This window comes from Styela clava, chromosome 9 (assembly GCF_964204865.1).
Source record: "Styela clava chromosome 9, kaStyClav1.hap1.2, whole genome shotgun sequence".
Taxonomy (NCBI): Eukaryota; Metazoa; Chordata; class Ascidiacea; order Stolidobranchia; family Styelidae; genus Styela; species Styela clava.
In genome coordinates, this window is record NC_135258.1 from 429,617 (window position 1) to 443,666 (window position 14,050).

The window sequence follows — 14,050 nt, forward strand, 5'->3', positions numbered from 1 at the left end:
CGAGTAGGTTTGAGTTTGGCATAGACCGGGGGTGGGCAAGTTTTTTGGACATGGGGCCCAAATTTTGCCCATCTACACTGACGGGCCATGTGGCTCTTTTAATGCCAAATGTTGCCGAATCGTGGCCTAGGCCAGGGCTACTACTCAACTATTTTTTTCAAAATTATTTGAGGTCGGTCTTTACAGAAATTATATTTCGGCATCCTTAAATGTGCACTTGCTCGGCCGGCTGATGATTATTAGCAAATCAAGATTGTTTATTATGATGTTATAGGTATTTTCATATATCGACGCATGAAATCCAAATTGGGCCAAGTCCATTTTTCTAGTTTTGAGAAAAACGCAAAAAACATTTTTTTTTTGTTTCTTTTTTTTGTTTCTCTAATACCTTACATCGAGGATGTCTAGTTTTCATGGTCCACCAAAGTTACAATGAAGGCCATATTTAGATGGTATAAAAAAATTTGTGCTCCGCCCCAATTTTTTTTGGGGGGGGGGTTTGGACTTAACCCTTTTTGGCTCTTAATTTTCTGGACCAAAAACAATTTTATTGGACTTAGGGCCCCTTTATTATGTTATTATAGAGGCTGGTATGGACTTAGCGCTTTGTATTATATTTTTTGAGAGGAGCTATGTCCAAAAAACGGACTTAGCCCCAACTTACAATGCAGTTATCCAGAGCTAAGTCCACTATAGTAGACACAGCTCTGTTTAGTTCTCAAATGCCCTAAAAAAAGCAGGGTTATGTCCATAGCTGTCTTGAGATCTAGAGCACCCAGGGACGGTCGCTGCGCTACCCGCGAGGGAAAATGTATAGAAATATTTTTAGTAAATTAAGAAGCAGATGTTTGTTTGAAGTTTGTTGAAGGACCCGGGTCGTTGCGCCGGACGAATGACGGAAATTCGTCCGGCGCTCTGCCCCCGACACCTCTAGTTCATTAAGAAGTTCAAATACCACGTAATAAACTGATCACCCCTAACCGGAGTCGAATTTTTCCAATTTTAAGGTCCGTGATCACTCAACCGTGACGAAAATTTTTTGACACAAACTAGACCTCAACTACCTTGTATGACCCAAATATGGCATCTCTACCCTTTACCGTTCTCGAGATATAGCGTAAAATCACTGGAGCGTGACTGAGGAGCTGCAGAAAAAAAATTTCTTTTAAAATGGATTAAAATGATTTTTCCAAACATGCCCATGCCTTTACTTTCTTAATAAGTCCCTTCAGAGGCCTGCAATAGGCCAAAATCACTAAAGCGTGACTGGGGAGTAGGAGAAAAAAAATTTCTTCAAAAAAATATTAAACTAATTTTTCCAACCATACCTATCTATTTTATTTCTCAATAGCTCCATTTTTAGGTGCGCAACCTTCTTACGCCACTGGAGGGCGATTGGGAGGGGGAAACACCGATTTTTCGGTAAAGGATATTTCAATTAATTATACTCTTTGAGAATTAGGCAATACTTTACCCAAAATCCCATTCACATGCCTCAGAATTGCCTAAAAACAATGGAACCTAAGTGGGCGTGGCTTTGCGCGAGCTTTCTCACCACAGAGGGCGTGGGGGCACAGCCCCCACCGCCAAAAGTACTTGAAAAAGTTCCCAGAGCTCGGCCAAACGCTTTCTGACCCCGGAAACGCAGCTCAAAGGCCTCTAAACCCCAAAATCATACTAGCGTGACTTGATTGGCAGCTTATTGACCAATAACAAGCCCCGTGCCACTAAAAACCCGTTTTGGCCCACTTCCTTTGGCCCGATCGCTCCCAAAAATTTTCTGTGTCCGTTTGGTAACTGTCCCCCGCTACATGCCAAATTTCGTTCCGATCCGCCCGCCAGTTGTCTGGGAAATGGTAACTCGAGTGGTCTGCCCTACATATCTTCGACTAGCCTTTTCCGACTTACGCGCAAAGTTTTCTGACCATCACTGTGCATACGCACTAAAGTGCTCTTGTGTTGCCTGAGCATCCAGGGTAGACGTCTGCCTGCGGCACACGACGAGGGGGGCCGCGGGCGCACAAACGGTTGGTTCGGACCAGGCCGGGTATGCCCGTGACGCTCTGGCCGCCATCCGTTGCGTCGGACGGATCGCGGCGTGATCCGACCGACGCCATCGGCCCCCCCCTGACATACACAGTTTTCTCCGTATAGACGGTTAATACCAAAATAGGTCGCATTGTCGAAAATTCTAACTTTCCTGATTGAAATATCGACATTGCGACAATTTTGTAGCAATGTCGAAATTTTCGTCCAAGAATGTCACAATGTCAATTTTTCATACCAGATTAGGGTTGTTATGCAAATTATATAGTTTGTCGCAATGTCGATTTTTAGTTTTTGAATTTTCGACAGTGCGACAAAAAAGTATTAGGGTTGTTATGCTAATTAGATAGTTTGTCGCACTGTCGATTTTTAGTTTTTGAATTTTAGTCTGTTTTTATCAATTTTGAGGTCTGTGATCACTCCACCGTGACGAAATTTTATAGGCATAAAGAGTGCCACAACATCTTTCCACTGACCGACTTTGAAGACTCTATCTATCGCAGAAGCTGAGATATAGATTTTTGCGATTTGAACACTAGTGGGTGCTCGGGTTCGGTGGAGGCTTCGAACTGGGAAAGGGGACCAGCAAAGCTTTCGACTGAACGAGTTTGAAGACTCTATCTATCGCAGAACTCGAGATATAGATTTTTGCGATTTGACCACTAGTGGGAGCTCGGGTGCGGTTGGGTCCCCAAACTAAGAAAGAGTAACACTAAAGCTTTCCACTGACCGACTTTGAAGCCTCCATCTATCGTACGAGCCGAGATTTAGCGGTTTAAACATTTGTCCACAAGGTGGCCGGACACGTCCAAGACTTTTTTTGACGGGGTAATTAGTTTAGTTATGCACGTTTTCAAAGTACGAGCCCTCTACCCACACGGGAACCCATATTTCCCATCACAGGCTTCGTAAACACAGAATACACTACCTAAATAGTGTTGCCAGGTTTCACAAAACACGTTTTCGATAATGTAGGCGGGGTGGGGAATCCCCCCCGCCTCAAAAATACTTGAAATAATTTTATCAAAGGCCCACTCGCCTTTCACGGCCCGAAAACCCCGAGAAAACGGCTCTTTTCATAAGAAATCAAAGGATTGCCTTATATGGAACATCATGTGATTGACGAAAATAGGAGAAACGCACTTTGGGAACTTTCGGCCCGTATTTAGGGCCCTTCCCGTGGCCCGATCGTTCTGAAAAATTTTCTTTATTAGTTTGCCCCCGTTCCCCGTCTTTTGACACCTCCGGCTTGTCTCTGCGATTTGCGGTTCTCTCTAACATACCCTAATTGACCGTGCGGATCTACTAACACCTAATCTTCATGGCCGCTGGCTTCTGGTATCTGTTGCAACTACCGTTGCGAGTGGGAAAAGACGGCGGATAGCATCCAGAAGAAAACGTCTGCCTGCGGCACACGACGAGGGGGGCCGCGGGCGCACAAAGGGTCGGCTGGGACCATGCCGGTTGTGTCTACGACGCTCGAGCCGCCATCTGTTGCGTCGGACGGATCGCGGCAAGATCCGACCGACGCCATCGGCCCCCCCCTGACATAAACAGTTTTATCCGTATGGACGGTTCATACCAAAATAGGTCGCATTGTCCAAAATTCTATCTTTCCTGATTGAAATTTCGACATTGCGACAATTTTGTAGCAATGTCGAATTTTCCGTCTAAGAATGTCACATTGTCAATTTTTCATACCAGATTAGGGTTGTTATGCAAATTATATAGTTTGTCGCAATGTCGATTTTTAGTTGTTGAATTTTCGACAGTGCGACAAAAAAGTATTAGGGTTGTTATGCTAATTAGATAGTTTGTCGCAATGTCGATTTTTAGTTTCTGAATTTCAGTCTGTTTTTATCAATTTTAGGGTCTGTGATCATTCGATCGTGACGAAATTTTATAGGCATAAACTACACTCCAACTACCTTCTATAACCCAAATACGAGACCCCTATCTATTACCGTTCTCGAGATATGGCCTAAAATCACTGGACCGTAACTGAAGCATACGGAAAAAAAAATTCCGCTGATACGTGATTGGAATAATTTTTCTGATCATGCCCATGCCTTTAGATTCTCGATAAAACCCTTCATTAGCCGGCAAAAGACCAAAATCACTAGACCGTGACGGAGGCACGGGAGCAAAAAAATTCCTTGAAAAAAGTATTAAACTAAACTTTCTCAACCTACCTATGTATTTTTTTTTCTCAATATCTCAAATCTCAAGCGCAACATTACGAGCTCACTGGACCGTTACGTGGAAGGGGAATCCCCAAAGTTCGGGTGGTAATATATTCTATTAATTAGTCCCTTCCATATTTATACATCACTTTGCCCCAAAACCGATTCCAAGTGCTCCTAATCGCCCAAAAACCATATTTCCTAAGTGGGCGTGGCTTTCTACAAGTTTACTCGTCACTGGGGGGGTGGGGGCACTTCCCCCACCCCAAACACGTTTGGAAAAATTCCCAATAGCCGGGCAAACCGTTTCCCGGCCCGGAAACGCAGCTAAACGGCTTCTAAACCCCAAAATCACTCTTGCGTGACCTGATTGACAGCCTAGAAATGGCAATGTCGCACATCCTTACTTCTGGGCCACTAAAATCCCGTTTTGGCCCACTTCCTCTGGCCCGATTTTTCTGAAAAATTTTCTTTGGAATATTGGGACCCTCAGCTATCTTTTGACACCCCCCGCTTGTCTCTAGGACTTGCGGTTCTCCGTAACATACCCTGTTGGATCGGAGTCTGTGATTGACCTTCCATTAATATCACTGGCCGCTGGCTTTTGTTTTTTGTTGTGGCTATCGCCACCCATCACGAGACGTGGCGGGGTAGCATCCAGTGGTGTCAAAGGTGCGGCCTTTGGCCTCCCAACGAGAGGGAAAAGCGCTCTCGCGCACATTTGTAAAGCTCGACGCTTCTTTAAAAACGTAGCATTCGCGTCTCTATCACCGCCGTGAGTGGCGCCGATCGAATCGCGGAAATTCGATCGGCGCACGCCCCCCAAATTTGAATTGTTCACCACGTTTAATCGATCTATAGGCGTTTTACCACTAGGGGGCGTTGAGGACTCTAGTTCATGAAATAAAGAATAAGTGTCGTTAGTACAACGTGTCGTCCAGGTTTACAGGTTCTACTAACTACAGAACTCCAGATACAGATTTTTGCGTAATGACCACTAGTGGGAGCACGTGTGCGGTAGAGACTTCAAACTAAGAAAGAGTACCACCAAAGCTTTCCACTGACCGAGTTTGAACACTCTATCTATCGCAGAATTCGAGATATATATTTTCGCGATTTGACCACTAGTGGGAGCTCTGGTGCGGTAGAGTCTCCAAACTAAGAAAGAGTAACACAAAAGCTTTCCACTGACCGACTTTGAAGACTCCATCTATTGCAGAAGCCGGAATTTAGCGATTTCAATATTTGACCACAAGGTGGCCGGATCCGTCCCAGATTTTTTTTGAGTGGGTAATTAGTTTAGTTATACACGTTTTCCAAGTATGAGCCCTCTGCCTACACGGGAACCCTTATTTCCGATAACGACACAGACCAGACTGCCGAAATGGTGTTGCCAGGTTTTAAAAACTAAGAAATCCCTTTCTCGTTATCTGGGGCGGGGAGGGGAAACCCCCCCGCCTTGAAAATATTCGAAATAATTTTAGCAAGGTCCCTGTCGCCTCGCGCGGCCCGGTAACCCCGGGAAACAGGAAGAAATCAAAGGATTACCTTATATGGATCGTCATGTGACCAACGTAGTGAAAGAGAAAGGCACTTTCGGTCTTTCGGGCCGTTTTTCGGGCCCTTCCCGTGGCGGGATCGTTCTGAAAAATTTCTCTGCTCATGGGGGGACCGTCAGCTCTCTTCAGACACCTCGGGCGTGTCTCTAGGACTTGCGGTTTTCTCCAAAATACTCGCTGACCCCGACTTTCGAAAGTCACTTCCCAACCACATAGCACGTTACACGTGCACCGAAATCTATCACCTATTCGCGCCTCACGGCGCGGTCGGTTTGACAAACCGTTTTTAGTAAATTAGGAAGCAGATGTTTGTTTGCAGTTTGTTGAAGGACCCGGGTCGTTGCGCCGGACGAATGACGGAAATTCGTCCGGCGCTCTGCCCCCGACACCGCTAGTCCATTGAGAAGTACAAATACCCTGTAATAAACTGATCACCCCTAACCGGAGTCGAATTTTTCCAATTTTAAGGTCCGTGTTCACTCAACCGTGACGAAATTTTTTTGACATAAACTAGACCTCAACTACCTTGTATGACCCAAATATGACATCTCTACCTTTTACCATTCTCGAGATATAACGTAAAATCACTGGAGCGTGACTGAGGTACTGGAGAAAAAAAATTTCTTCCAAAATGGCTTCAAATAATTTTTCTAAACATGCCCATGCCTTTACTTTCTTAATAAGTCCCTTCAGAAGCCTGCAATAAGCCAAAATCACTGAAGCGTGACTGGGGAGTAGGAGAAAAAAAATTTCTTGAAAAAAGCGTTAAACTAAATTTTCCCAACATACCTATCTATTTTATTTCTCGATAGCTTCATTTTTAGGTGCGCAACCTTCTTACGCCACTGGAGGGCGATTGGGAGGGGGAAGTCCCAAAATTCAGGTGGTGAAATATTCTATATATTAGTCCCTTTGAGATTTAAGCATCACTTTGCCCAAAAACCAATTCCAAGTGCTCCTAATAGCCCAAAAACCATATTACCTAAGTGGGCGTGGCTTTCCACACGTTTTCTCACCACTGGGGGGCCACCAATTATACTTGGAAAAATTCCCAATACTCGGGCAAACGCTTCTTGGCCCCGGAAACGGAGCTAAACGGCCTCTAAACCCCAAAATCACATAGCGTGACTTGATTGACAGCTCGATGTCTTGCAACCTCTGAAGGTGCCACTAAAACCCCCGTTTTGGCCCACTTCTTTTGGCCCGTTCCTTCTAAAAAATTTTCTGGGTTCATTTGGCAATAGTCCCCACGTACATGCCAAGTTTCGTCCCGATTGGCCCAACAGTTTCCCGGGAAAGCCAGAATGTTGGGGTCTACTCTAAGTAACTTTGTCCTGGCTACGGGCTTACGCGCAAAGGCTTCTGATCTATGCTGTGCATACGCACTTTCAGTGCTCTCAGGTTGCCTAACCATCCAGAAGAAAACGTCTGCCTGCGGCACACGACGAGGGGGGCCGCGGGCGCACAAAGGGTCGGCTGGGACCATGCCGGTTGTGTCTACGACGCTCGAGCCGCCATCTGTTGCGTCGGACGGATCGCGGCAAGATCCGACCGACGCCATCGGCCCCCCCCTGACATAAACAGTTTTATCCGTATGGACGGTTCATACCAAAATAGGTCGCATTGTCCAAAATTCTATCTTTCCTGATTGAAATTTCGACATTGCGACAATTTTGTAGCAATGTCGAATTTTCCGTCTAAGAATGTCACATTGTCAATTTTTCATACCAGATTAGGGTTGTTATGCAAATTATATAGTTTGTCGCAATGTCGATTTTTAGTTGTTGAATTTTCGACAGTGCGACAAAAAAGTATTAGGGTTGTTATGCTAATTAGATAGTTTGTCGCAATGTCGATTTTTAGTTTCTGAATTTCAGTCTGTTTTTATCAATTTTAGGGTCTGTGATCATTCGATCGTGACGAAATTTTATAGGCATAAACTACACTCCAACTACCTTCTATAACCCAAATACGAGACCCCTATCTATTACCGTTCTCGAGATATGGCCTAAAATCACTGGACCGTAACTGAAGCATACGGAAAAAAAAATTCCGCTGATACGTGATTGGAATAATTTTTCTGATCATGCCCATGCCTTTAGATTCTCGATAAAACCCTTCATTAGCCGGCAAAAGACCAAAATCACTAGACCGTGACGGAGGCACGGGAGCAAAAAAATTCCTTGAAAAAAGTATTAAACTAAACTTTCTCAACCTACCTATGTATTTTTTTTTCTCAATATCTCAAATCTCAAGCGCAACATTACGAGCTCACTGGACCGTTACGTGGAAGGGGAATCCCCAAAGTTCGGGTGGTAATATATTCTATTAATTAGTCCCTTCCATATTTATACATCACTTTGCCCCAAAACCGATTCCAAGTGCTCCTAATCGCCCAAAAACCATATTTCCTAAGTGGGCGTGGCTTTCTACAAGTTTACTCGTCACTGGGGGGGTGGGGGCACTTCCCCCACCCCAAACACGTTTGGAAAAATTCCCAATAGCCGGGCAAACCGTTTCCCGGCCCGGAAACGCAGCTAAACGGCTTCTAAACCCCAAAATCACTCTTGCGTGACCTGATTGACAGCCTAGAAATGGCAATGTCGCACATCCTTACTTCTGGGCCACTAAAATCCCGTTTTGGCCCACTTCCTCTGGCCCGATTTTTCTGAAAAATTTTCTTTGGAATATTGGGACCCTCAGCTATCTTTTGACACCCCCCGCTTGTCTCTAGGACTTGCGGTTCTCCGTAACATACCCTGTTGGATCGGAGTCTGTGATTGACCTTCCATTAATATCACTGGCCGCTGGCTTTTGTTTTTTGTTGTGGCTATCGCCACCCATCACGAGACGTGGCGGGGTAGCATCCAGAAGAAAACGTCTGCCTGCGGCACACGACGAGGAGGGCCGCGGGCGCACAAACGGTCGGTTGGGACCATGACGGTTGTGTCTACGACGCTCGGGCCGCCATCTGTTGCGTCGGACGGATCGCGGCGAGATCCGATCGACGCCATCGGCCCCCCCTGACATAAACAGTTTTATCCGTATGGACGGTTCATACCAAAATAGGTCGCATTGTCCAAAATTCTATCTTTCCTGATTGAAATTTCGACATTGCGACAATTTTGTAGCAATGTCGAATTTTCCGTCTAAGAATGTCACATTGTCAATTTTTCATACCAGATTAGGGTTGTTATGCAAATTATATAGTTTGTCGCAATGTCGATTTTTAGTTGTTGAATTTTCGACAGTGCGACAAAAAAGTATTAATGTTGTTATGCTAATTAGATAGTTTGTCGCAATGTCGATTTTTAGTTTTTGAATTTTAGTCTGTTTTTATCAATTTTAGGGTCTGTGATCACTCGACCGTGACGAAATTTTATAGGCATAAACTACACTCCAACTACCTTCTATAACCCAAATACGAGACCCCTATCTATTACCGTTCTCGAGATATGGCCTAAAATCACTGGACCGTAACTGAAGCCTACGGGAAAAAAAATTCCGCTGATACGTGATTGGAATAATCTTTCTGATCATGCCCATGCCTTTAGATTCTCGATAAAACCCTCCATTAGCCGTCAAAAGGCCAAAATCACTAGACCGTGACGGAGGCACGGGAGCAAAAAAAATCCTTGAAAAAAGTATTAAACTAAACTTTCTCAACCTACCTATGTATTTTTTTTTCTCAATATCTCAAATCTCAAGCGCAACATTACGAGCTCACTGGACCGTTACGGGGAAGGGGAATCCCCAAAGTTCGGGTGGTAATATATTCTATTAATTAGTCCCTTCCATATTTATAACTCACTTTGCCCAAAAATCGATTCCAAGTGCTCCTAATCGCCCAAAAACCATATTACCTAAGTGGGCGTGGCTTTCTACACGTTTTCTCGTTACTGGGGGGGTGGGGGCACTTCCCCCACCCCCAAACACGTTTGGAAAAATTCCCAATACCCGGGCAAACCGTTTCCCGGCCCGGAAACGCAGCTAAACGGCTTCTAAACCCCAAAATCACTCTTGCGTGACCTGATTGACAGCCTAAAAATGGCAATGTCGCACATCCTTACATTTGGGCCACTAAAATCCCGTTTTGGCCCACTTCCTCTGGCCCGATTTTTCTGAAAAATTTTCTTTGGTATATTGGGACCCTCAGCTATCTTTTGACACCCTCCGCTTGTCTCTAGGACTTGCGGTTCTCCGTAACATACCCTGTTGGATCGGAGTCTGTGATTGACCTTCCATTAATATCACTGGCCGCTGGCTTTTGTTTTTTGTTGTGGCTATCGCCACCCATCACGAGACGTGGCGGGGTAGCATCCAGGGTAGACGTCTGCCTGCGGCACACGACGAGGGGGGCCGCGGGCGCACAAACGGTTGGTTGGGACCATGCCGGGTGTGTCTACGACGCTCGGGCCGCCATCCGTTGCGTCGGACGGATCGCGGCGTGATCCGACCGACGCCATCGGCCCCCCCCCCTGACATACACAGTTTTATCCGTATGGACGGTTAATACCAAAATAAGTCGCATTGTCGAAAATTCTAACTTTCCTGATTGAAATATTGACATTGCGACAACTTTGTAGCAATGTCGAAATTTCCGTCCAAGAATGTCACAATGTCAATTTTTCATACCAGATTAGGTTTGTTATGCAAATTATATAGTTTGTCGCAATGTCGATTTTTAGTTGTTGAATTTTCGACAGTGCGACAAAAAAAGTATTAGGGTTGTTATGCTAATTAGATAGTTTGTCGCACTGTCGATTTTTAGTTTTTGAATTTAAGTCTGTTTTTATCAATTTTGAGATCTGTGATCACTCGACCGTGACGAAATTTTATAGGCATAAAGAGTGCCACCAAATCTTTCCACTGACCGACTTTGAAGACTCTATCTATCGCAGAAGCTGAGATATAGATTTTTGCGATTTGACCACTAGTGGGTGCTCGGGTTCAGTGGAGTCTTCGAACTGAGAAAGGGGACCAGCAAAGCATTCGACTGAACGAGTTTGAAGACTCTATCTATCGCAGAACTCGAGATATAGATTTTTGCGATTTGACCACTAGTGGGAGCCCGGGTGCGGTTGGGTCCCCAAACTAAGAAAGTGTAACACTAAAGCTTTCCACTGACCGACTTTGAAGCCTCCATCTATAGTACGAGCCGAGATTTAGCGATTTAAACATTTGTCCACAAGGTGGCCGGACACGTCCAAGACTTTTTTTGACGGGGTAATTAGTTTAGTTATGCACGTTTTCAAAGTACGAGCCCTCTACCCACACGGGAACCCATATTTCCCATCACAGGCTTTGTAAACACAGAATACACTACCTAAATAGTGTTGCCAGGTTTCACAAAACCCGTTTTCGTTAATGTAGGCGGGGTGGGAAATCCCCCCCGCCTTAAAAATACTTGAAATAATTTTATCAAAGGCCCACTCGCCTTTCACGGCCCGAAAACCCCGAGAAAACGGCTCTTTTCATTAGAAATCAAAGGATTGCCTTATATGGAACATCATGTGATTGACGAAAATAGGAGAAACGCACTTTGGGAACTTTCGGCCCGTTTTTAGGGCCCTTCCCGTGGCCCGATCGTTCTGAAAAATTTTCTTTATTAGTTTGCCCCCGTTCCCCGTCTTTTGACACCTCCGGCTTGTCTCTGCCATTTGCGGTTCTCTCTAACATACCCTAATTGACCGCGCGGATCTACTAACACCTAATCTTCCTGGCCGCTGGCTTCTGGTTTCTGTTGCAACTACCGTTGCGAGGGGGAAAAGACGGCGGATAGCATCCAGAATAGACGTCTGCCTGCGGCACACGACGAGGGGGGCCGCGGGCGCACAAACGGTTGGTTCGGCCCAAGCCGGGCATGTCCGTGACGCTCTGGCCGCCATCCGTTGCGTCGGACGGATCGCGGCATGATCCGACCGACGCCATTGACTCCCCCTAACATAAACAGTACTATCTGTATAGACTGGAGTCCTTTTTTATCAATTTTAAGGTCCGTGATCACTCGACCGTGACGAAATTTCATAGGCATAAACTACACTCCAACTACCTTCTATAACCCAAATATGAGACCCCTATTCATTACCGTTCTCGAGATATGGCCTAAAATCACTGGACCGTAACTGAAGGCTACTAGAAAAAAAATTTCGCTGATACGTGATTGAAATAATTTTTCTGATCATGCCCATGCCTTTAGATTCTTGATAGGACCACTCAGAAGCCGGCAAAAGGCCAAAATCACTAGACCGTGACGGAGGCACGGGAGCAAAAAAATTCCTTGAAAAAAGTATTAAACTAAATTTTCTCAACCTACCTATGTATTTTTTTTTCTCAATATCTCAAATCTTAAGTGCAACATTCCGAACTCACTGGACCGTTACGGGGAAGGGGAATCCCCAAAGTTCAGGTGGTAATATATTCTATTAATTAGTCCCTTCCAGATTTAGGCATCACTTTGCCCAAAAACCGATTCCAAGTGCTCCTAATCGCCCAAAAACCATATTACCTAAGTGGGCGTGGCTTTCCACTAGTTTTCTCACCACTGGGGGGGCGGGGGCACATCCCCCACCCCCAAACATGTTATGAAAAATTCCCAATGCCCGGGCAAACCCTTTCCCGGCCCGGAAGCGCAACCAAAGGGCTTCTAAACCCCAAAATCACTCTTGCGTGTCTTGATTGACAGCCTGAAAATGGCAATGTCGCACATCCTCAAATTTGGGCCACTAAAATCCAGTTTTGGCCCACTTCCTCTGGCCCGATTTTTCTGAAAAATTTCTCTGCTGATCGGGGTACCGTCAGCTGTCTTTTGACACCTCCCGCTTGTCTCTGCCACTTCCCGTTCTCCGTAACATACCTTTTGCACCCCAATTATCACTATACTTCATATCAATGTCCTGGCCCGTGGTGCCTGGTTTCTGTTGTGGCTATCGCCACGATAAAAAAGACGGCGGGATCCCATCCAGGGTAGACGTCTGCCGGCGGCACACGACGAGGGGGGCCGCGGGCGCACAAACGGTTGGTTGGGCTCAGGCCGGTTTTGTCTACGACGCTCGAGCCGCCATCCGTTGCGTCGGACGGATCGCGGCGTGATCCGACCGACGCCATCGGCCCCCCCCTGACATACACAGTTTTATACGTATGGACGGTTCATACCAAAATAGGTCGCATTGTCGAAAATTCTAACTTTCCTGATTGAAATATCGACATTGCGACAATTTTGTAGCAATGTCGAAATTTCCGTCCAAGAATGTCACATTGTCAATTTTTCATACCAGATTAGGGTTGTTATGCAAATTATATAGTTTGTCGCAATGTCGATTTTTAGTTGTTGAATTTTCGACAGTGCGACAATAGAGTATTAGGGTTGTTATGCTAATAAGATAGTTTGTCGCAATGTCGATTTTTAGTTTTTGAATTTTAGTCTGTTTTTATCAATTTTGAGGTCTGTGATCATTCGATCGTGACGAAATTTCATAGGCATAAACTAGACTCCAACGACCTTCTATAACCCAAATACGAGACCCCTATCTATTACCGTTCTCGAGATATGGCCTAAAATCACTGGACCGTAACTGGAAGCTACTAGAAAAAAAATTTCGCTAATACGTGATTGAAATAATTTTTCTGATCATGCCCATGCCTTTAGATTCTCGATATGACGTCTCTGAAGCCGGCAAAAGGCCAAAATCACTAGACCGTGACGGAGGCACGGGAGCCAAAAAATTTCTTGAAAAAAGTATTAAACTAAATTTTCTCAACCTACCTATGTCTTTTTTTTTCTCAATATCTCAATTCTTAAGCGCAACGTTCCGAAGTCACTGGACCGTTACGGGTTAGGGGAATCCCCAAAGTTGGAGTGGTAATATATTCTATTAATTAGTCCCTTCGATATTTATGCATCACTTTGCCCGAAAACCGATTCCAAGTGCTCCTAATCGCCCAAAAACCATATTACCTAAGTGGGCGTGGCTTTCTAAACGTTTTTTCGCCACTGGGGGGGTGGGGGCACTTCCCCCACCCCAAACATGTTTGGAAAAATTCCCTACGCCCTGGCAAACCATTTCCCGGCCCGGAAACGCAGCTAAACGGCTTCTAAACCCCAAAATCACTCTTGCGTGACTTGACTGACAGCTTGATTGACAGGTAGCCACGCCAGGGCCACTAAAAGCCAGTTTTGGCCCACTTCCTCTGGCCCGATCGTTCTGAAAAATTTTCTTTGTTAGTTTGCCCCCGTTCCCCATCTTTTGACACCACCCGCTT

General features: G+C 45.3%; 1 protein-coding gene across 2 annotated transcripts in view; it reads left to right on the forward strand.

Annotated features, from left to right (window-relative positions):
* The window catches only part of LOC120331124 (lysophosphatidylserine lipase ABHD12-like), a 76,158-nt gene that overhangs the window by 6,616 nt on the left and 55,492 nt on the right, over nucleotides 1-14,050 (forward strand). The gene's annotated exons all lie outside the window — the stretch shown is intronic.